This window comes from Pantherophis guttatus, chromosome 7, assembly GCF_059756535.1.
Source record: "Pantherophis guttatus breed Tessera chromosome 7, ASM5975653v1, whole genome shotgun sequence".
NCBI classification, from domain to species: Eukaryota; Metazoa; Chordata; class Lepidosauria; order Squamata; family Colubridae; genus Pantherophis; species Pantherophis guttatus.
Genome location: NC_142069.1, coordinates 58,605,874 through 58,628,677, shown reverse-complemented (window position 1 = coordinate 58,628,677; position 22,804 = coordinate 58,605,874). Strand labels below are relative to the sequence as shown.

General features: G+C 48.5%; 1 long non-coding RNA gene across 1 annotated transcript; it reads left to right on the top strand.

Annotated features, from left to right (window-relative positions):
• Positions 1-10,963: 10,963 nt before the first annotated feature.
• Positions 10,964-16,941, top strand: LOC117660701 (uncharacterized). The gene is made up of 3 exons (XR_004589769.3): positions 10,964-12,025; positions 12,206-12,372; positions 15,399-16,941. It is a non-coding gene; the product is annotated as an uncharacterized LOC117660701 (long non-coding RNA).
• Positions 16,942-22,804: the final 5,863 nt, after the last annotated feature.

Below are 22,804 nucleotides of genomic sequence, written 5' to 3'. Positions count from 1 at the left end.
TACACAACAATTCTTGATATCTTTAATTCACTGCCCACACTACTTAAAAATATATATATATATATTCCATTATATCTAAATAAAAAAAGAAAAGACAATAACTTTAAATTTATAGTCCATATAATATCTTCTTGAAGTCTTTCCACTGGATTGTTAAAACCAACATCCATAATAGGGTGACATAGCTTGCGGATGCAACAGTTTATTCAAGATCTCCAATCATATCTGCCCCCATCAGTAGTAAACATCTTCTTATATATATAAAAGTAAAAACAACCACCCGAGTGACATTATAATTGTATTCCGTATAATAATAATTGTGGGTTTCATCAGGATTATTAATTTCCATCATCGTATTGGGTAACAACCCGATCTTCTGCATGTCCCAATGTGATTCTCTTGCCTTATAATTCAAGATAATTATAATATATTTATCAACACAAAAAGAAGTTTCAAAGTAGATAATTCAAAACCATCAATTTGAGGCTCTTTCCATGTCCCAAAGTTACGGCAATGCAGAGATCTGCCACTATCCTCAGGATGATATTGACCAATATGTCGCCTCCTCTATGTTTTCACATAATCATTCATATTTTAAAATCACTGGCTTCACTGTTGCTTGGGTTAGAAATTTCTATTTTTGTACAACCTATTTCTTTTTTTGTTTTCTTTTTGTGGGTTTGACCTCCATCCTAATTTTTTGTGTCTCGCATTTCTTTTTTATCCCTTGTATATCCTCTAATTGGTTTCCATGCTTGTCCTTGCCTTGATAAGTCATCACATTAAAATCAGATGGCACTTCTCTCAAATTTGTAGATAATCCAGCTGGGGTATCCGATAAATCCAAAGGCAATTTATCTGGTACAGTCTCTGTCTTTAGTTCCAGCTCCTTCTGCTTATCCTGTATTATATCTGAAGACGTTAAATTCATTTTCAACCTATTTTGATAAAATTCTTCCGCCCTTTCAACAGTATTTAACTGGTATCTTTCTCCTTGATATCTCAATATAATACCAACTGGGACGTCCCACCGGAATTGAATATTTCTCCTTTTTAACTCAGACACCAGAAAGCCAAATTTCTTCCTTTCCATTAGTATCTTAGGTGGGAGTTCCTTGTAAATCCAAATCTTTCTTCCATACAATTGCAAATTAGAATTGAAGGAATTTTGCACAATTTTATTCCTAATTTCTTTATCTGAAAAATAGATTACCACATCTCTAGGCAATTGCCTTTGCTTGGCAGTCCAAGAGTTTATTCGATAAGCTCTGTCAATCCTACAAAACACTTCCTCAGGTTGAATCTTTAAAATCCCAGCTAGAAATTCAGAAGATATTTTCCTTAAGTCATCTCTGTTATTTTCCTGCAAACCTCTAAGTCTTATTGCATATTCTGTGAAATTATATTGTATCTTTAGAACCTCTTTTTGAATCCTCTGTTCCAGATATTCTACATTACCAGACTTTTGGTCAGCATCCATTTTAAATTTTTCTTCTGAACTATAATCCTGAATATTTAACAAATCATTTTCAATTTTTTGAATTCTATTGTCCAATTTATCTTGAATTTCATCCATTTTTGACTCTAGTAAATTAGTATTTGTATCCAACCGAATCATGAATTCTGGCAATTTTAAAATTTTTTGCTGCAAAAAGTCAAACTTGGATTTCACCAATTCCTTAATTTCCTGCTTAAATTTTTCAAGTTGCTGATTCACAATCTCATCCCTTCTTTCAATCTCCTCTAAGAGAAATTCTATTATATTAAAATCAGGTTTCTGGGACTGAAGAGTTAAAACATGTTGCTTTAAATTCTTAGTGGGGGAATCCCCCCCACCTATTTGTTTGTCTGACTTCACAAGCCTCAGTGCCATGTTTCCGCCTAAGCAGGCTTTGTTAGAAGAAGAAAAAAAAAAACAAGACAAAAGACTTCCAGCCAGCAACACTCAAGCCTCCAGGGAAAAAAGAGAAAAACAAAAACAGGAGCGGAGTTTTGTCTACAAATGTAGCCAGTGGTATTTATTCCGCTACATTGTAATAATAAAAAACGGAAGAACTTTCCCTCTCAAACTCTTCTCCAGCCACGGCAGACGCCATTTTAAAAAGAAACTTTTTTCCTCTTTCTCTTCCTCTATTCTCTTAAGTAATTTTTAAAAGATAAGTAAAATACTTGCGCTTCAGTATTACAGGTCCAGCTCACATTTTCTTTGAGTAATCTGTCAAATTCGCAAGCTTGCTTTTGACGCCTGGCTCTGCATTAGCAGAGGTCTCCCAAAGCCCGGAGCAACGGCTGGGGATATGGGGCATCTCATCCGCTCCATCCCAAAAGTAAAAGAAAAACTTTTGGGACTCTGCAGAGAGTTCTACCCACCCCTGCCGGCTCTATCTCCGTTTCCTCATGGGAACGGAGTTTTTTCGAGCCGCCGTTCCGTTGTGAAGGCGGCTCTGACAGGCAGTGGAAGCTGACGATCCCAAAGGAACGTCTGGCGGCGGCCAGCAGCAAACAGGAAGTCGCCACTAGGTAGGTCTTAATATGAGACCTCACCAGTGTTCGGTCGGATTCGGAGTGGCTGGTCCTCCAACTACTCTCCAGGCGTTTTTTTTCCGGTGCTTCATCTCCCTAAGCTCCTCGGAGAACCAAGGAGCTAGGTGAGTTTGGTGCCGGGTCAGAGGCCGCAAAGGCACGACACGGTCCAAGGCTCTGGCAGCCGCACTATCCCAGGCGGCCACCAGGTCTTCAGCCGAGTCATGAGCCAGAGTCTCAGGAAATGGCCCAAGCTCCATCTGGAACCTATCAGGGTCCATCAGGTGCCTGGGGCGGAACCACCTGGTCGGTTCCGCCTCCCTGCGGCGGGGTGCAGCGGTTAGAAAGTCCAGTCGAAGGAGCGAGTGGTCAGACCATGACAAGGGTTCAATGGCTATATCCCCTATATCAAGGCCACTCAACCACTGACCAGAGACAAAAACTAAGTCCAGAGTGTGTCCCCCTGTGTGAGTGGGGTCATGAATTAACTGAGTAAGGTCCATGGCCATCATGGAAGCCATGAACTCTCGAGCCACCTCAGACGTTTCACCGATAGATGGCAGGTTGAAATCCCCCATAATAACATGTCTGGGGGTGTCCACCGCCACCTCGGCTATAACGTTAAGCAGCTCGGGCAGGGCCGTTGCCAGGTGGCAGGGAGCCAGGTACGTGACCAACAAGCCCATCTGTACTCCACGACCCCACTTTACAAAGAGGGACTCACATCCGGCTATCTGTGGAACAGTGGTCTCCCTTGGATCCAGACCTTCCTTTATAATAACCGCCACCCCCCCGCCCCTGCCCTGAGCCCTCGAAGAAACCAACTTAGAAGTAGAGTCTAAAATGAAGGAAGCTGATTATAAGATCTATAATGTGGATAATAAAATGCAAAGGATTGAAAATGAAGTGACAATGATGCAATTTAAATTTATGGAATTTGTTGTAAGACTGAGGGGGATTAAAGGAAAATAATAGAGATTTGAGAAGGATCTGTGTTGATGCTTTGGCTGTGATGTTAAAGGTTAGCCCTGAAGAGGTTCTCCTATAGTCGGGCACGGCAGTCAGGATGCAGTCAGGATGGGAGGAGACTTGGTTGAGTATTGATTGGACCGGGTCTGCAGAGTCAAAGAAGTCCCTCCTCCTGGCTGTAGCTGTCAGTTTTTTGACTCGGTCGAGTCAGGACCAGTCGTGTCTAGAGACAGCTCTTCGAATCTCTCTCTCTCAAAAAAAAAGGAGCCCCTTTGAATTGCGGTTTGAATTACAGCCCGTTCCAGCAAGGGAAGCTTTTTAGCTCCGCTGAAGACCGCTCGGCGGTGGGATTGCCAGCTGGCAATCACTTCGGCCATGCGCACGAGTTCTCTCCGTCGCATTCGGCCTCGGGAGCTCTGGCGGCGGCATGAGACGAGCGGACGGTGAATCTGTTGATGGCGGCTTCTACGCGCCTCGATCGAGCAGGCGGCGAATTTACTGACGGCGGCTTCTACGCGCCTCGACCGCGCCGCTTCCTCTTCAGTGTCCACGCCGGCTGGCTGGCACTTCGCCGGAGAACCCCTCGGCGATCATATTGGCCTCCATATTGCCACGCGGCCCAGCTCCATCGATTGGCTGCTTCTCAGCGCGTTGAGGATTTAGTGCTTTTTTTCTGTAGTGCTTTGACCGGCTGGCAAGCACTCGCTGGGATCATTCTGGCCCGTTTCAAGTGTTTCCTCATAAACAGTGAGTTACCGCCCTCGCGGGCCAACGGTGGGCCTCTTCTTGATCGGGAAGTTAAGCGGCCATTTTATAGCCCTCTCAAAATGGCGGACGCCAGGGCTCATAGTACTTCCACCAAAGGCAAACATTCCCACAAGCAGTGGGGCCTAGAAGGGGAATCCTCCTCGAGCAATCATAGTAAAAAGCCTAGGATTCAGACCTCCCATAAGGCCCCAATGTCTAGAGATGAGGAGAGGCGGCACAAGGCCATAGAAAAGGCCTTTAACAAAGCTGCATCCTCATCCAAAGTTCATGCTGGCCCTTCAACTGACCCAGCACCTATAGTGGACCCTATTCCTGAGGAGGCCGAGCCTTCATCTATCCTGGCTCCTAATCTATCACCTGATATTTCGGTCACAGAGGAGTCTATTACTCCTGATAGAGCGGCTGTATTCTCATCTGGGGTTTCTCCAGCCAACCTTCCACAACCGGTCCAGCAATCAGGAACGGTTCCCCAGACTTCCAGGGATATCATGAATCAGGCCTCTCAAGGCCACAATTTAGAAATTACTCCAGCCTTAGCCCAATTAATTGCGGAGTCCATTAAACAGGGCATTGCACAGGGATTACAGGAGAAGGCATCCTCCAAGGTGTCAGACTATTTGAGTCGCCATACCCCTTCAGTCAGCTCTCAGCCCTTACAGGCCTCCACCCAGAACCCAGAGCGAGCAGTTTCTCCCTCTAGAGACAATCAGGGATCCCTTTCAGGTGACGAGGAACAGGCTATTATTGATCAGGATTTGTCTGAGGATGAGGGCCTGGAACCCAATCAACCCTCATTCGTGGGCTTGTTCCGCCCGCAGATGTTTCGCTCATTATTGCATAAAGCGCAAATCACAACTGGGTTAGGCCTTCCAGCGGCTAAATCCCAACCTCAGCCTGAGGCACCTGTTACTTCTTCTTCCCTATTTGAGGAACCTACAGTCCAAGCTGAAATAGTTCCAGCCCCGAAACTGTTTGCAGATGTGTTACAGAGGCAATGGAAAAATCCCAGTACGGGCCCAATTCCGAATAGTTTGGATAGACGCTTATATAATTTAGTGGCGGAGTATGCTTCTCTCTTACAGATTCCAGTAGTGGATGCCCCGGTGGCTGCTCTCGCCTCGCCCTCTCCCTCTTCAGGACCGGCGGAGGAATCGCTTCTCCCGGAAGAACATAAGACTGAGCGGAGCCTCATCAAGGGCCACCAGGCTGCGGCCTGGTCAGTCCAGGCGGCGTCAGCAGCGTCCTTTTTTAACCGCGCTTCAATTCTTTGGTTAAAACAATTACAAGGTCGCATTCCTCCTTCTGATGTGCGAGCACATCAGGATATAAATAAGATATTAGCAGCGGTGGAATTTTCAGCTGACGCCTCCTTGAACGCCGCTAGATTTTCCGCTAAGGCCGTTGGTTCCACAGTTACAGCTCGTCGGTTGCTTTGGCTAAAATCTTGGCAGGCTGACGTTCACAATAAGTGGCGCCTGGCTTCATCACCATTTGCGGGGGACAAGCTGTTTGGGGCATCCCTGGAACTCCTTCTTATCGAGACCAGAGACCATCAGAAGATTTTACTTGCAATGTCTTGTCGATCGGACAACCGATCATCTGGTTCCTTTCGGCCTCAGTCCTTTCGAGGTTCCGACTCAGGCTATTATCCGCAGAGATCGCAACATTCCTACCAGCACAGGGGACCTTTCCATCAAGACAACCAGGTCAGACAGGCCTCTAGATTCCCCCCCAGGAGGGCTCCCCGCGGGGTTAGGGGGCGCCCCTTCCGGAGGGCCCGCCAGGGGTCAGGTTCCCTCATGGCTCAGGGGCCGTTTGGCACTTTTCTTCCCTACATGGGAGGCCACGGTGACTGATGCTTGGGTAAAGAATACTATTAGATATGGTCTTTCACTAGAATTTGTTTCCACCCCTCCTTGTAGATTTTTATGTTGTCCAGTCTCCCTTAACAGACTTAAGCGGGCCCAGGTGGAAGCGGCCATCCACCACTTATTATCTATTCGGGCCATTCAGCCAGTACCTTCTAACGAACTGGGCCAGGGATTTTATTATCGCCTTTTTCTTGTACCAAAAGCTTCTGGAGGCTGGCGCCTGATCCTTGATTTGAAATCCTTGAACCGGTACATAACATACCGCCGGTTCAAGATGCATTCCCTGCAAACTATTTTACTTTGTATTTGAGAAGGGGATTTTTTGTCATCCATGGACTTAACAGAAGCTTACCTCCATGTCCCCATCCTTTCCGAACATTGTAGGTTTCTCCGCTTCTGTTATAATAATAAACATTATCAGTACAGGGCCCTTTCCTTTGGCTTGTCCTCGGCCCCTAGAGTCTTTATTAAAATAATGGCGGCCCTTATGGGCTATATCTCCTCCATTCCCAGTCAGGATTTTCTTCTATTTAGATGATGTTCTCATATTATCCCAATCACTACAGCAGGCACAGTCAGATATAGCTACTACCCTACAGGTCCTCCAGGAGCATGGGTTCTCAATTAATTGGAATAAAAGCCACTTAACCCCTACCACCCGCATTCATCACCTCGGGACGGTAATTGATACTCTGTCATCAGAGGTTTTCCTATCTCCTGACCGAATTGACAACCTGAGGAACCTAACGACCCGTTTACGCGGGCAGAGGTCATCTTCTCTCCTTTCATTGTCTCGCCTTCTTGGCAAAATGGTTTCGACCTTTGGTGTAGTCCCTTGGGCGCGTTTACACTGCCGGGACTTACAATGGCTACTACTTCCTTTTCAACGCTCGCATAGGGACACGTCGGCCACAAGATTGGTTCTTCCTTGTCCAGTGCTCCAATCTCTCTCCTGGTGAACATCGGCGGCACTTCTCAAGGGCACCAGGTTTCGGGAACCTCAGCCCCTCCTCCTCACGACAGATGCCAGTTTGTCGGGCTGGGGAGCTCATCTGGGCCCGCACCTAGCGCAGGGTCTTTGGTCCCCCCCCGGGAACAATAGTTGAATATCAATGTGCTAGAACTATGAGCTATCTTCCTTGCTCTGAAGGCCTTCAGAGCTCACGTCCTCCACTGAGATGTCCTTGTGCTAACCGACAATGTAACTGCCGAAGCGCATGTAAACAGACTCGGGGGCACCCGTTCCAGGGTTCTGATGCGGGAAGCACAACGCCTAGGTTACTGGGCGGAGAGGCATTTGGCCTCATTATGGGCAGCGCACATCTCGGGGGTCCGAAACCGGACGGCCGACGTTCTCAGTCGGTCAACAATGGCACAATGCGGAGTGGTCGCTCCCTCCACAGCTATTCCAAGAAGTGACTCTCCGCTTCGGTCTGCCAACAGTAGACCTTTTCGCCAGCGCTGCCAACCACCAACTCCCACGCTTCTTTACCAGGTTCCCGTGTCCGGGAGCAGAGGCGGTGAACGCTCTGCGGACTCCTTGGCTGTCCAATCAGCTTCTGTACGCCTTCCCTCCGGTCAACCTCATACCCAAGGTGTTGCGGAAGCTGCTACAGGAATGAGCAGAAGTGATACTAATTGCTCCTTCCTGGAATCGACATCCCTGGTTTGCCGACCTCAAGTCTCTCTCGGTGCAGGCCCCGTGGCGAATACCAGACAATCAAATTGTTCTTCTTCAGGGACAGCTAGAACACCCGGACCCGCACTGGTTCCAGTTCGCCGCGTGGAGGTTGAGCGGGGCCTCTTGACCATTCTTCCCCTCTCCATGGGAGCCATATCCACGATTCAGGCATCTAGGCGGGCTTCAACTACCCGTATTTATGAGGCTACCTGGCGGGCTTTTTCGTTGTGGTGTGGAAGACGTCACCAATCTCCTACGTCTGCCTCTGTCATGCTGGTTATCAAATTCCTTCAGGACGGATTTGTCTCTGGTCTATCGTCCAATACGTTATGGCGTCAGGTGGCGGCTCTTTCCACCGTCTTATCTGGCTCTTCGACGGACCCGATCTCCAGGAATCCGCTCATTTGCCAGTTTCTACTTGGAGCCGCCAACATCCAACCTCCTACCATTCACAGATACCCTTCGTGGGACCTGCCAACGGTACTGACGGCACTCACTGGTCCTCCTTTCGAGCCACTACGTGAGGTTTCCCTGAGGCATCTTTCCTTTAAGGTGGCCTTCCTAGTAGCGGTTATGTCTGTCCGACGAATTTCGGAAATGGCTTCCCTCTCCATTCATAAAGAACTCTGCCTATTCCACCAAGATAGAGTGGTGTTGAGACTGGACCCCTCCTTCATCCCGAAGGTTAATTCGATTTTCCACCGACCCCAAGAAGTGCTGCTCCCAAATTTCTGCCCTTCCCCCCGCCACCCCCTTGAAAGATGTTGGCATACCCTCGATGTCCGACGGGCCATTAAAGTGTATATCTCCCGCACAGCATCCTTCAGACGTTCTGATGCACTGTTCGTGTCTTTCCTGCTGGCGTCTTTGGGATCAAAGATTTCGTCACCCACTTTGGGACGGTGGATTAGAGCCTGCATTTCGACGGCCTATGAGACTCGCTCTGTTCCAGTCCCATGCAACATCACCGCCCGCTCCACATGGAGCGCGGCCACATCGGCGGCTTGGTCCACCCAGGCGTCCATTTTATTTTATTTTATTTATTTTATTTTATTTTGAATTTGTATACCACCCTTCTCCCTGAGGACTCAGGGCGGTGAACAGCCAAGTAAAAACATCAAGTACAAATATTAAAATACAGTTAAAATATATATATATATATAAATTTGGCCCCATTAATTAAAAACAATAAACAAAATACTTAAAAACACTTAAAAAATTAGGCCAGCCTGGCTTGCTGGAAAAGGAAGGTTTTAAGGGCACGGCGGAAGGCACTGAGGTCTTGGATTCTCCTTATCTCTGGAGGCAATTGATTCCAGAGGGTAGGTGCCCCCACAGAGAAGGCCCTCCCCCTGGGGGTCACCAGCCTGCACTGTTTGGCTGATGGCACCCCGAGGAGGCCCTCTCTGTGGGAGCGCACGGGTCGATGGGAGGTCATCAGTGGCAGCAGGCAGTCTTGAAGATAGCTAGGCCCTATGCCATGGAGCGCTTTAAAGGCGATAACCAACACCTTGAAGCGCACCCAGAAGACCACTGGGAGCCAGTGCAGCTCGCGCAGGAGCGGTGTTACATGGGAGCGCCATGTAATTGAAATTGAAAATTATGCAAGATGTTCCGGAAAGGGGAGGTCTCAAACTTCCAAACCTATTATGAAGCAGCAGCTTTGACTCAAGCAAGCGATTGGTTTGGAAGGAAAAAGACTGGAATATTGAATATAGAAAGTTTTGATCTCGAATTTGGTTGGCACGCTTACTTGTTTTATGAAAACAAAGTGGATAAAGTATTTAAAAGTCATATACTTAGAGATTCTTTGATGAGAGTATGGAAGAAGCACCGAATCAAATGGGATTATAAAATACCGTTGTGGCTGGATCTTGGTCATATTATTTGGAATACAAATATAATGTCACTCGGGGGGTTTTTATACAAAGAGGTTCTTTTTACAGATGTGGGCAGATGGCAACTGAAGACATTAGAGACACTGTTGGGCGAAGGGATTAACTTAACCTGGTTACAATACAATCAACTTCAACTGAGATGGAAAGAGGACCAAAAAACTGGTATTATGTTGCATGAGGAAGAGTTGGTTAGACATATAAAAGAGAAAGGTCCAATGCATATCAAAAGGCTATATAATGTTTTGTTAGAAAGGGACTCAGAAACTGAATTGGTTAAAGATTGCATGATTAAATGGGCACAGAATTTTGCAGAACCAGTAATGTTGGAAACATGGGAGAAAATATGGGTTCAGAATGTTAAATTTACGCAATCGCAGAATTTGAGGGAAAATTTTTATAAGATGTTTTACAGATGGCATTTAGATCCCAAGAAATTATCCTGTATGTATCCTAATGTTCAGCCAAAATGTTGGAGATGTGATTGTTTAGATGCTACATATTATCATGTTTGGTGGAATTGTAAGAAAGTTAAGGCTTTTTGGATAAAAATATGGTGGGTTATGCAGAATATTTTGAAGAAAAAAATTCCTTTTTTTCCACAATTGTTTTTATTGGGTATAGTAAAGGGTTTTACACAGGATGAAATTAAGCTGATATTGTACATGATTACTGCAGCGAGATTATTGATAGGTAAATATTGGAAAAATGAAGCTTTACCCACTATCGAAGAATGGACTTTGAAGATGGCCAGTTTTGCCGAGATGGCGAAGATCTCAGCATATTTAAAAGATCGCTCACAAGAGACTTATGAATGGGAATGGAAAAAATGGATAGATTATGTCCAGAACAAATATCAAGTTAGAAAGTACCAAATAGTTTTTCATTGAAAGTATTATATAAAAATAGAAATGTATGAAAACTGTGAAGATAAAAAAAAATTTTTTAAGGGGGTCTGAGGGGTTCAAGTTTTATAAAAAGGGGATTTTGATGGGATTATATTTTGTGGAAGTCAGGGGGGAGGGTTAGGGGGGTTTGGGGGGGTTAGGGTGGGGCGTGGGGGCTGGGATGGGGAGGGGGAAAATGGGGTGAAAATGTAATTGTAAAACTTTTGCAATAAAAAAAAAAGATAGCTAGGCCCTATGCCATGGAGCGCTTTAAAGGCGATAACCAACACCTTGAAGCGCACCCGGAAGACCACTGGGAGCCAGTGCAGCTCGCGCAGGAGCGGTGTTACATGGGAGCACCATGCTGCTCCCGTCACTACCCGCGCTGCTGCGTTCTGGACCAGTTGGAGCCTCCGGGTGCTCCTCAAGGGGAGCCCCATGTAGAGAGCGTTGCAGTAGTCAAGGCGAGAGGTGACGAGGGCATGAGTGACTGTGCACAGGGAATCCCGATCAAGAAAGGGCCGCAACTGTCGGATCAGGCGAACCTGACAAAAGGTCCCCCTGGTTACAGCTGTCAGATGTTCCTCCAAGGACAGCTGCCTATCCAGGAGGACTCCCAGATTGCGAGCCCTCTCTGTGGGGGCCAACGACTCGCCCCCAATAGTCAGTGATGGAGTCAACTGACTATATCGGGATGCTGGGAGCCACAGCCACTCAGTCTTGGAAGGGTTGAGCCTGAGCCTGTTCCTCCCCATCCAGATCCGCACAGCCTCCAGGCACTGGGACATCACTTCAAGGGCATCGTTGGGGTGGCCTGGGGTGGAGATGTACAGCTGGGTGTCATCAGCGTACTGGTGGTATCTCACCCCAAAGCCACGGATGATCTCGCCCAGCGGCTTCACATAAATATTGAACAAGAGGGGCGAGAGGACCAACCCCTGAGGCACTCCACATATAAGAGGCCTTGAGGTCGACCTCTGCCCCCCTGCCAACACAAACTGTGACCGGTCGGAGAGAAAGGAGGAGAACCACCGTAATACGGTGCCCCCCATCCCCAACTCTTCCAACCGGTGCAGCATGATACCATGGTCGATGGTATCAAAAGCCGCTGAGAGGTCTAACAGGACCAGAACAGAGGAACAACCCCTGTCCCGAGCCCTCCAGAGATCATCAACCAACGCGACCAATGCCGTTTCCGTGCTGTGTCCAGGCCTGAAACCCGACTGGAACGGATCTAGATAGGATGTTTCCCATTGATGAGATCTGCAGGGCTGCGACCTGGGCTTCTCCGACGCCCTTTATCCGCCACTACCGCTTGGACAAATTCGCGTCGGCGGATGCAGCATTTGGACGACGGGTCCTACAACAGGTCCAAGCTGCCTCCTAATCCCAGGGCCGGCCTGCTCCCTCCCGACTGGACACCTGCCTTTGGTATGTCCCATCCTGACTGCCGTGCCCGACTATAGAAGAATGGGCGTTGGTACTTACCTGATACGCCTCTTCTCTGACTGTTGGGCATGGCAGTCAGCCCCACCCTACATGGGGCCGGTCTTGGCGTGGTCAATTCCAGGGAGGGGCGGGAGTTCTAATGTTCTTTCTTTATCGTCCTAGACACGTCTTCTGCAGCTACGCCCTCGTCTCAAAACTGACAGCTACAGCCAGGAGGAGGGACTTCTTTGACTCTGCAGACCCGGTCCAATCAATACTCAACCAAGTCTCCTCCCATCCTGACTGCATCCTGACTGCCGTGCCCAACAGTCAGAGAAGAGGCGTATCAGGTAAGTACCAACGCCCATTTCGTCCAAAATTGATAAGATTTACAGAGTGAATTCTTGGGTAGCAAGACAAAGGCAATTGCCCAGAGATATAGTGACATATTTTACAGATAAAAGAATAAGAAATGACATCTTGCAAAAGTCTTTTCATTTCATCAGCCAAGGGCCCAGGGGAGGGGTGGGGGAGTGGCGGTGATTATTAGGGAAAGTCTGTCCGAGGGAGACCACTGTTCCTCAGATAGCCGGATGTGAGTCCCTTTGTGTGAAGTGGGGCCGTGGGGTGCAGATGGGTTTGCTGACTACGTACCTGGCTCCCTGCCACGTGGCAGCGACCCTGCCCGAGCTACTCGACGTCATTGCCGGGGTGGCGGTTGATACCCCCAGACTTATTGTCATGGGGGATTTCAACCTTCCATCCGCGGGTGAGGCGTCAGAGACGGCTCGGGAGTTCATGGCTTCCATGACGGCCATGGACCTTACCCAGTTAGTTCAAGGCCCAACTCACATAGGGGGACACACTCTGGATCTGATTTTTGTCTCTGGTCAGTGGTTGAATGATCTTGGTAGAGGGGACCTAGATATTAAACCCTTGTCATGGACAGATCATTCGCTCCTCCAACTAGACTTTCCTACCGCCTTCTCCCGCCGCAGGGAGACGGAGCCAACTAGATGGTTCCGTCCCAGGCGCCTGATGGACCCCGAAAGGTTCCTGACGGAGCTTGGGCCGTTTCCTGAGACCCTAACACACGACTCGACTGAAGAGCTGGTGGCCGCCTGGGAAAGGGCGGCTGCCGGAGCTTTGGACCGCGTCGTGCCTTTGCGGCCTCTGACCCGATGCCGATCTCAACTGGCTCCTTGGTTTTCTGAGGAGCTGAGAGAGATGAAGCGTCGGAAAAGACGCCTAGAGAGCATTTGGAGGACTAGTCAATCCGATTCCGACCGGACACAGGTGAGGTCTTATATCAAGACCTACCTAGTGGCGATAAAAGCGGCAAAGTCTAACCACTTTTCCGCTCTTATCGCATCTGCAGAGAACCGCCCAGCCGCCTTGTTTAGGGTGACCCACTCCCTTCTCCAGGGGGGAGTGCGGGAAGATCCCTTGCAGGGTCGTGCTGAGGATTTTGTACAGTTCCTGCATGATAAAGTCACTCGGATTCGGGATGGCTTGGACTCCGACTGGATGAGTCCGCGGGAGGAGACGAGGGCAGGTCTTGAGAATGTTATCTGGGAGGAGTTTGATCCTGTGACTCCCGAGGATGTGGACAGGGTTCTGGGTAAGATTAGTGCCGCCACGTGTTTATTGGACCCGTGTCCCTCCTGGTTGGTGCTGGCCTCCCGGGAGGTTACACGAGGCTGGCTCCAGGGGATTATAAGTGCTTCTTTGAGTGAGGGTGCCTTTCCTGCCACCTTGAAAGAGGCGGTAGTGAGGCCCCTCCTCAAGAAGCCTTCCCTGGACCCGGCTGAATTAGCTAACTATCGTCCAGTCTCCAACCTTCGTTTTGTGGCGAAGGTTGTTGAGAGCGTGGCGGCACCTGGATGAAGCTATCTATCTGGACCTGTACCAGTCGGGCTTCAGGCAGGGGTACAGCACAGAAACGGCATTGGTCGCGTTGATGGATGATCTCTGGAGGGCTCGGGACAGGGGTTGCTCCTCTGTCCTAGTCCTATTAGACCTCTCAGCGGCTTTTGATACCATCGACCATGGTATCATGCTGCAGCGGTTGAGGGGGTTAGAAATAGGGGGCACCGTTCTGCGGTGGTTCTCCTCCTTCCTCTCCGACCGCTCGCAGTTTGTGTTGGCAGGGGGACAGAGGTCGACCTCGAGGCATCTCGCATGGGGAGTGCCGCAAGGGTCAGTCCTCTCGCCTCTCCTGTTCAACATTTATGTGAAGCCGCTGGGTGAGATCATCCGTGGTTTTGGGGTGAAGTGTCATCTGTACGCTGACGATACTCAGCTGTACATCTCCACCCCAGACCACCCCAACGATGCCCTTGATGTGATGTCCCGCTGCCTGGAGGCCGTGCGGGCCTGGATGGAGAGGAACAGGCTCAGACTCAACCCCTCCATGACCGAGTGGCTGTGGCTTCCGGCGCCCCGATATAGTCAGCAGGTGCCATCACTGACTATTGGGGGTGAATCTTTGCCCCCCACAGAGAGGGCTCGCAATCTGGGTGTCCTCCTGGACGCACGGCTGTCTTTAGAAGAGCACATGACGGCTGTGGCCAGGGGGGCCTTTTATCAGGTTCGCCTGATCCGCCAGTTGCAGCCCTTTCTGGATCGGGACGCCTTGCGTACGGTCACTCACGCCCTTGTCACCTCCCGGTTGGACTATTGTAATGCTCTCTACATGGGGCTCCCCTTGAAGAGCACTCGGAGGCTCCAACTGGTCCAGAATGCGGCCGCGCGGGTGGTTATGGGTGCAACCCGTTGCACCCAGGTGACACCCCTCCTGCGCGAGCTGCACTGGCTCCCAGTGGTCTTCCGGGTGCGATTCAAGGTGTTGGTTACCACCTTTAAAGCGCTCCATGGCATAGGACCCGGGTACCTTCGAGACCGACTTCTGCCACCAATAGCCTCCCACCGACCAGTCCGCTCCCACAGAGAGGGTCTCCTCAGGGTGCCATCGGCCAAGTTATGTCGGCTGGCGACACCCAGGGGGAGGGCCTTCTCTGTGGGAGCCCCAGCCCTGTGGAATGAACTGCCCCCGGAAATACGTAAGATCTCCGACCTCCGAGTGTTTCGCTGCGCTCTGAAGACCCTGTTGTTCCGCCAGGCCGAGCTATTAACATAACGTTTTAAATTGGGGTATTTTAAATTTCTGGGATTTTAATTGGAGCCTAATTATTTAATGATTTTAAATTTTAACTGTTGTTTTGTTTCTGTGTTTTTAAATAGGCTGTACACCGCCCTGAGTCCTTCGGGAGAAGGGCGGTACAGAAATAAAATTATTATTATTATTATTATTATTATTATTATTATTATTATTATTATTATTATTATTATTATTATTTTGTTTCTACCCTACAAGTGGATGGAAGGCAGATTGGGATTTACAAAGAGTTGCCGCCTAAGATGTTAAAAGACAGAAAAGATTTTGGATTTTTGGTGATTGAACTAAAGAAACAACAGATTCCATACAGATGGGATGTCCCAGTTGGCATAAGATTGACATATCAAGGAGAAAGATATCGATTAAATACTGTTGAAAAAGCGGAAGAATTTTATCGCAATTTTTTAAAATTGGCCCAACATCTCCACGTATATTGTCAGCGTCAGGAATACAGGAGGGAGATAAAGAAAAGCAAATTGAACGAAAGACTAAAGTCCAGTGGAAGCAGATGGAGGTGGAGCCAATGGAAATACAAGGAACTACAGGGGGCTCTTTGGATGACTCACGCTTGGATTATCCTTTAAAGGTTTTAGCTGGACCACTTAAAAAAACAAGAAAAGTGGCTGTGGATCTTGATCTAATGTCCTCCACAGTTAAAGATCAGCATACAACTCGAATAGCATATAAACAAATTCCAGAAAAGCAACAACAGCATAGCTTCAAGCCACCACAAGGCAAGAAAAAAAAACTAGAAAGTTTTAGACCAATATTTCTTTTGAATATGGATTATAAATTTTTGTAAAACTATTATCCAACATATCAATGCCAGTTATCTAAGAATTGATTTATGTTTATGTAGGACTTATAGAAGGCAGATATATGAAAGATAATGTGAGGCAAATTATAGGCTTATTGGACTATCTTGAGAAGAATAAACAGATCCCTGCAGTGCTGGTGTTTAAGCATGTGGAGAAGGCCTATAATTGAGTGAATTGGAACTTTCTATTATAGATTTTAAGAAAGATGGATTATGTGTACATTGAAGGGAATAATTATGAGGCAAGAGGACTACGGAACAAGGGCATTTGCAGTTGATCTGGTTGTTACCCTAACATGATTGATGGAATTAATAATCTAGATGGAAGACTTTGCAGAAGATATTGTATGCAATATAAATATAAAGTCACTCAGGGGGGTTTTATACATAAAAGTATTTCTTAACAATGTGGGCAGATGGCAACTAAAGACACTAAATACTCTGTTGGAAGAAGGATCTGATGTGATTGTTTAGATTTTATAAATAATTATATATGGCGGACCTGCGGGAAAGTGGGTGAAACAAAACTGATAGGGTATATGGTGATAAACTAGATTATACTGGAAAAGGGATGTTATTGAAGAATGGACTCTGAAGCTGGCTAGTCTTGTAGAAATGATGAAGTTATCAGCATATATAAAAGATCGGACACAAGAGATTTATGTAAGGGAGTGGAGGATAGGTATAGATTATGTGTAGAATAAATACTAAACTAAGAAGTATTAGATAATTTTTAGATGAATGTTGTCTAGAAATGTATAGTTTACAGGGGATAGTATACTAGAATGTCAGGAAGAAATGTATAATTGGATTTCATTCTGGGGAAGCCATGGGGGGAGGGTAGGGTAAGGGAGGGTTAGGGAGGGAAAGGGGGGGAAAGGGGGAAAATTGTATTTGTAAAACTTTTTCAATAAAAAAAAGAAACCTGCCTTAGATCCAACCATTTTGGGCAACTTTCGTCTGGTTTCCAACCTTCACTTTTTGGCGAAGGTTGTTGAGACTATGGTGGCATGTCAGTTTCCGGTGGCCCTGGATGAAGCAGATTACCTAGATCCATGCCAATTGGGTTACAGGCCCGGTTACAGCATGGAGACGGCATTGGTCGCGCTGGTGGATGCTCTCTGGAAGGCTCGGGACAGGGGTCATTCCTCGGTCCTGGTCCTATTAGATCTCTTGGTGGCTTTTGATACCATTAACCAAGGTATCATGCTGCGACGCCACAAGGGGTTGGGAGTCGGTGGCACCATTTTACAGTGGTTCGCCTCCTACCTCTCGGGTCGTACGCAAGCGGTGTTGGCAGGGGGGCAGAGGTCAGCCATGAGGCCCCTCACTTGGGTGCCCCAGAGGTCGGTCCTCTTGCCCCTTCTGTTCAACATTTACATGAAGCCACTGGGAGAGATCATCCATGGTTTTGGGGTGGGGTATCATTAGTACGCTGATGATACCCAACTTTTTATATCCACCTCGAACCAGTCCAGTGATGCCCTCGACGTGATGTCCCGGAGCCTGGAAGTGGTACGGATCTGGATAGGGAGTAACAGGCTTCGACTCAACCCGGCCAAGACCAAGTGGCTGTGGATACCGGCATCTCGGGCCGAGCAAGAAGTTCCAATGCTGTCTATTGGGGGCGAGGTGTTGCCCCCGCGTAGACAGGGCGCGCAACTTGGGCGTCCTCTTGGATTCACGGCTGAGTTTGGAGGGTCATATCATGGCCGTGACCAGGGGGGCGTTTGCCCAGGTTCACCTGGTGCGCCAGTTGTGCCCATACTTGGACCGAGATGCCCTACACACAGTCATTCATGCGCTAGTCATCTCCCGGATTGACTACTGCAATGCTCTCTACCTGGGGCTGCCCGTGAAGACCACCCGGAGGCTTCAGCTGGTACAGAATGCGGCCATGCGGGTTGTTGTGGGAGGGACCCGATACTCCCATATTGCACCACTCCTGCGCGGCTTGCATTGGTTGCCAGTTGCCCTCCAGGTGAGATTCAAGGTGCTGGTGTTAACCTATAAAACCCTTCATGGCTTAGGCCCAGGCTATTTGTCGGACCACCTGCAACCGGCGTCAACTTCCCATCGCCCGGTGCGCTCTCTCAGGGTGCCATCGGCTAGACAATGTCGGCTGGCGACCCCCAGGGGTAGAGCCTTCTCTGTGAGTGCCCCCACCCTCTAGAATCAACTTCCCTTGGGGCTCCGGTTGGCCCCTGACCCTCGCACCTTCCACCATGAATTGAAAACCTGGCTATTTATGTCCCCCAGCCTGGACTGATGGGGTAGTATGTTTTAAATTTTTAAAAAACTTTTTTATTCTTTTGTGTATATTTGTTCTTTTTAACAGTCGCTTGGTCAATTGTCGTTGTGAGCCGCTCTGAGTCCTCGGAGATAGGGCAGCATACAAATTTTATAAATAAATAAATAAATAAATAAATAAATAAATAAATAAATAAATAATAAATAAATAAATAAATAAATAAATAAATAAATAAATAAATAAATGTCAATGGAGTTTGAAAAACAAAATGGCGGGAAGAGCTGCTGGGCATAGATCGATGAAGCAGTTCTCAAGCAGTTCTCCCCTGGAAGGGGAAGCTGCTCCCAGAAAGAAGGCCACATCTAAATCTGGGTCCAGGGTAAGCAGAAGCATTCTAAGGCTTCTGAAAAAGATGCCAACAGAAGGCACAAAGATCTAGAGAAGCAAATTCACAGAGCTGAGAAGGAACAGTCACAGCAAGCCTTTAATCGGGCTGCTGCAGAAAGGGTCTCGCCATCACTAGGGAGGACGACGAGGAGGGGGCAAGCTGTTGGACTCTCCGGGGGCGTGTCATCAGCTGTTTGAGAAGTCTTTACCACCCGCACACAAAACGAAGCAAACTCTTTCATCGGAGATGGGGGGGCATGGTGTTTGCAGATGACGCTGCCTTGTGCTGTAACAGAGGCGCGCTCCTCCTACAGGCCAGCTTGAGGAAGGAGGGATGATGTTGACTGTTTGATTGTTAATTGATTTATTGTGCTCCTCCTTCAGGCCAGCTAGGGGAAGGAGGGGTGATGTTAACTGTTTAATTGCCACTTGATTTATTGCTGTTTATATAAAAGACGCTACACTGCGATTGCGTGTAGCGCTAACTTTAAACCTTGTTTCCGGCTTGTGCCTTTCTCCTGCCTGTGTTTGCTGTGCTGAACCTAATTAAAGGATTGCAACTGCTTTATTCCGTTCTGGTGTTGGCTTGTTTCCAGTGCAGTTGGGTGGACTGGCCGAGAGAAAGTTAGCGCTCCCACCACTCACCAATTTCAACTGCCTACGTTCCCTAGCTGCAGTCCGGCAAGAAAGGCTGTCGGTGATGGCAGAAGGGACGGCGCTGGGTGATTCGGAGTTGGAGGTCCCTCTAGAGGCTGACGTGGAGGAGGTGGTTGTGGAAGAGGAGAAGCTACAAACTGCAACCCCTCATCAACCGGTAGTCAGACCCAAGCTGTGCCAGCCACGTGAGGAGGACTGTGTGGAGACGGCTGGTGCGCAGAGTCAAGGGCTAGACCCTTCGGGACAGGTTTCCAGTGGGGGCTGGTGGCCTAGTTCTACTCATACCCCCCCATTGGGTCCGTCATTTAGAGGTTGGTGGGAGAGACGTTGGACAGACGAGGAAGAGGCGGATTGGGGCTATGATAATACAGGGCCTGAATCCAGTGCTATGGATGCCATAAGAGATCGGTTTGAAGAAGGGAGTTTCCGGGACGCCCCGTCTTGGCAACCCTGGGCCGCTGGGGCGGAACCGTTACAAGGCAAGTCTTGGCAGGATGAGGGCCTTTCCAGGCCAGAGGCTCGGTTTCGCATCGCTAGCCCCAAATTCCGAAGGGAACAGGAAACAGGAAAAGGAAAGGGCCAATTCGAAGACCGGGACTACCACCTGCCTAAGAGGGAGGATAGCACCAGGGGCTCCGAACAGCCATCGACCAGAAGAGAGGTAGGAGCTGGAAGGTGGGCACAACGTCCTGTGGGGGAACGGAGGCCCGTTGGAGATCTGAGGAGAGATGGGGAGAACAGACCGCCTGTACCACCCCCAGCATGGATCCCGGTTCCTGGGATGTGGGCACCACCTCCAATCTGGGGCCCTCCTGCACTGCAAGCCACCTTTGACGGGAGCCCAGACCGTGTGGCGTTGTTCTTAAGCCAGGTGGTTAGTCATCTAGACCAGTATGGTCGCTGGTATTCATCACAATGGGCCATGGTGGTAGCCATTACAGCTGTGTTAACCGGTGATGCAGCAGACTGGGTGGCGGGATTACATCGCAACCAAGCTAGAGAACTAGTGGACGTGGGTAGGTTCTTGGAAGCTCTCCGGTCTGCTTTTGAGGATGACTCCAGTGTACAAATTGCGGAAGGAGATCTTGTAGCCCTCAAACAGCGGGGTGTTCCTGCAAAGGACTATGTACGTGATTTCCGGAAAATTGCTAGTCGCTTAAGGGACTCGCCCGAACGGATGCTAGTCCAGCAATTTCGGATGGGGCTGGATCGTGAGTTACGTCAAGCCTGTGCGTACCGAGGCCTGGCTCCGCGCCTGGCTGTTTGGTTTAAAGCCGCTATTGAACTGGACATTACACTCCGGGAGTTTAGGCCTCGGTCGGAAGTTAATGTGGGACAGAGACGGGTTCCCACAGAGAGGGCCTCAGAAAAGCTGCCAACCACGCGGGTTCAAGTACCTCCGCCCAGCAGCGTCCTACCTGAAAGGTCTCAGCGACCGGCGTTTCGTTGTTTTCGCTGCAATCAGATAGGACACAGAGCGGCTGAATGTCCTGTACCTCCGGTACGAGTACAAACCCGAAAGCCGGCTATGGGGGTAGCGACCAGAGGCCGACCACGGCAGCCACAAGAACGTACCCAAGCACTTCAAGGACCAAAGTCCATCGTAGATCATCAGGTTCGTGATATTACACCAACCACTGTGGCGGGGAGATTCCCGGTGGTGTCAGGGGACAGTGATGACAACGAGCCGGAGGACCCTATGGTGAGCAAAACTGTGTTCCCTTTTGTCATACCTGTGGTGCTGAGGAATCCCCAAAGCACAACAGGTTTTCAGTATGGTGCTTTAATAGACACTGGATGTACCCGTTGTCTGGTGCGGAGAAGTGTGGTGGATGCTCTGGGCCTACAGATAAAAAAGCTAAAAGTTCCTGTGAAGTTCGAACAGATGGACGGGTCATTATTGGGGGGGGGCGCCTGCTAACCACGTAACTGAACAAGTGTTGTTGGTGATAGGTGAACATCAAGAGTCCATCCAGTTTATTGTGGTTGAAAAAATGATAGAGCCAGTTATTCTGGGTCTCACATGGTTAGATAAATGGCAACCTCACATCTGGTGGGAGGGAGGTTATCGTAAGCTTAGAATCCCTTTGGGACCTGCTGTCCCGTCCCCTACTTCTTCAGTGGGACAGTCGAATGAGGGACAGGACAATAGCTGTGCCTCCACAGAGGTGTTGCTTACACCGGACTTTCCTATTGTTTACCAAGACCTTTTAGCCGTGTTTAGTGAAGAGGAATGCGAAGTACTACCCCCCCATTGGACTACGGATTGCGCTATCGAGTTGGTGCCTGGGGCTAAGTTACCGAAACCTCGGATGTATTCCATGACCCAACAAGAATTATCCGAGTTACGACAATATATCGACAAAAATTTAGCTCGAGGTTTCATCGTCCCTAGTAGATCTAGGATGGCTGCCCCAGTCTTCTTCAGGGAGAAGAAGGACGGTGGGGTTCGGTTATGTGTTGACTTCCGAGGTTTGAATGGAGTATGTATGGAACATCTATACCCCCTTCCGCTTATGAAGGATTTGTTAGCTGCGCTATCTACAGGACGGGTATTTACAAAACTCGATTTACGGGAAGCGTACTACCGAGTACGTATCAAACAGGGCGATGAATGGAAGACCACTTTTAACTGCCCTCTTGGTAGCTACCAATATAGAGTTATGCCATTTGGACTTCAAGGCGCTCCAGCGGTGTTCATGCAGCTTATCAACGAAGTTTTGCATGAACATTTGTATAGAGGAGTTCTTGTTTATTTAGACGACATTCTAATATATACGCGCACCTTGGAAGAACACGTTGTGTTAGTCCGTCAGGTTTTAGAGAAGTTGTTAGCGGCTAAACTGTTTATAAAGCTTTCGAAATGTGAGTTCCATAAGTCAAAGGTAGATTACCTCGGGTACAGGATCTCAAGCAATGGGATAGAAATGGATCCACGTAAAGTCCAAGCTATAGTTGAGTGGCAAGCACCGAAAACCAGGAAACAACTCCAAAGTTTCCTTGGTTTCGCGAATTTCTATCGCCAATTCGTCCCTGCATTTGCCGCTATAGCACTACCGTTAACAGACCTGTTACGCACTAAAACTCCTGTGATAAAACCAAGACCAAACCAGTTATTGCAGTGGACAGCTCAATGTCAAAGTGCGTTTGAACAGTTGAAATATCTTTTTACCAGAGAACCGGTACTTAAACACCCTGATCTGTCTCGTGAATTCATCGTTCAAGCCGATGCTAGCGACGTTGCTGTGGGAGCTGTGTTGCTGCAAAAAGATGAACAGGATAGGATACGCCCTTGTGCTTATACCTCACGTAAATTAAACACCACAGAGCGAGGGTGGGCGATCTGGGAAAAGGAGGCCTTCGCTGTCCGTTGGGCTCTACTTACATGGCGTCACATCCTGGAAGGGGCTACTATCCCATTTGAGGTATGGACAGACCATAAAAATTTAGAGGCATTAGAAACGCCTAGATGTCTGTCCCCAAAACAACTAC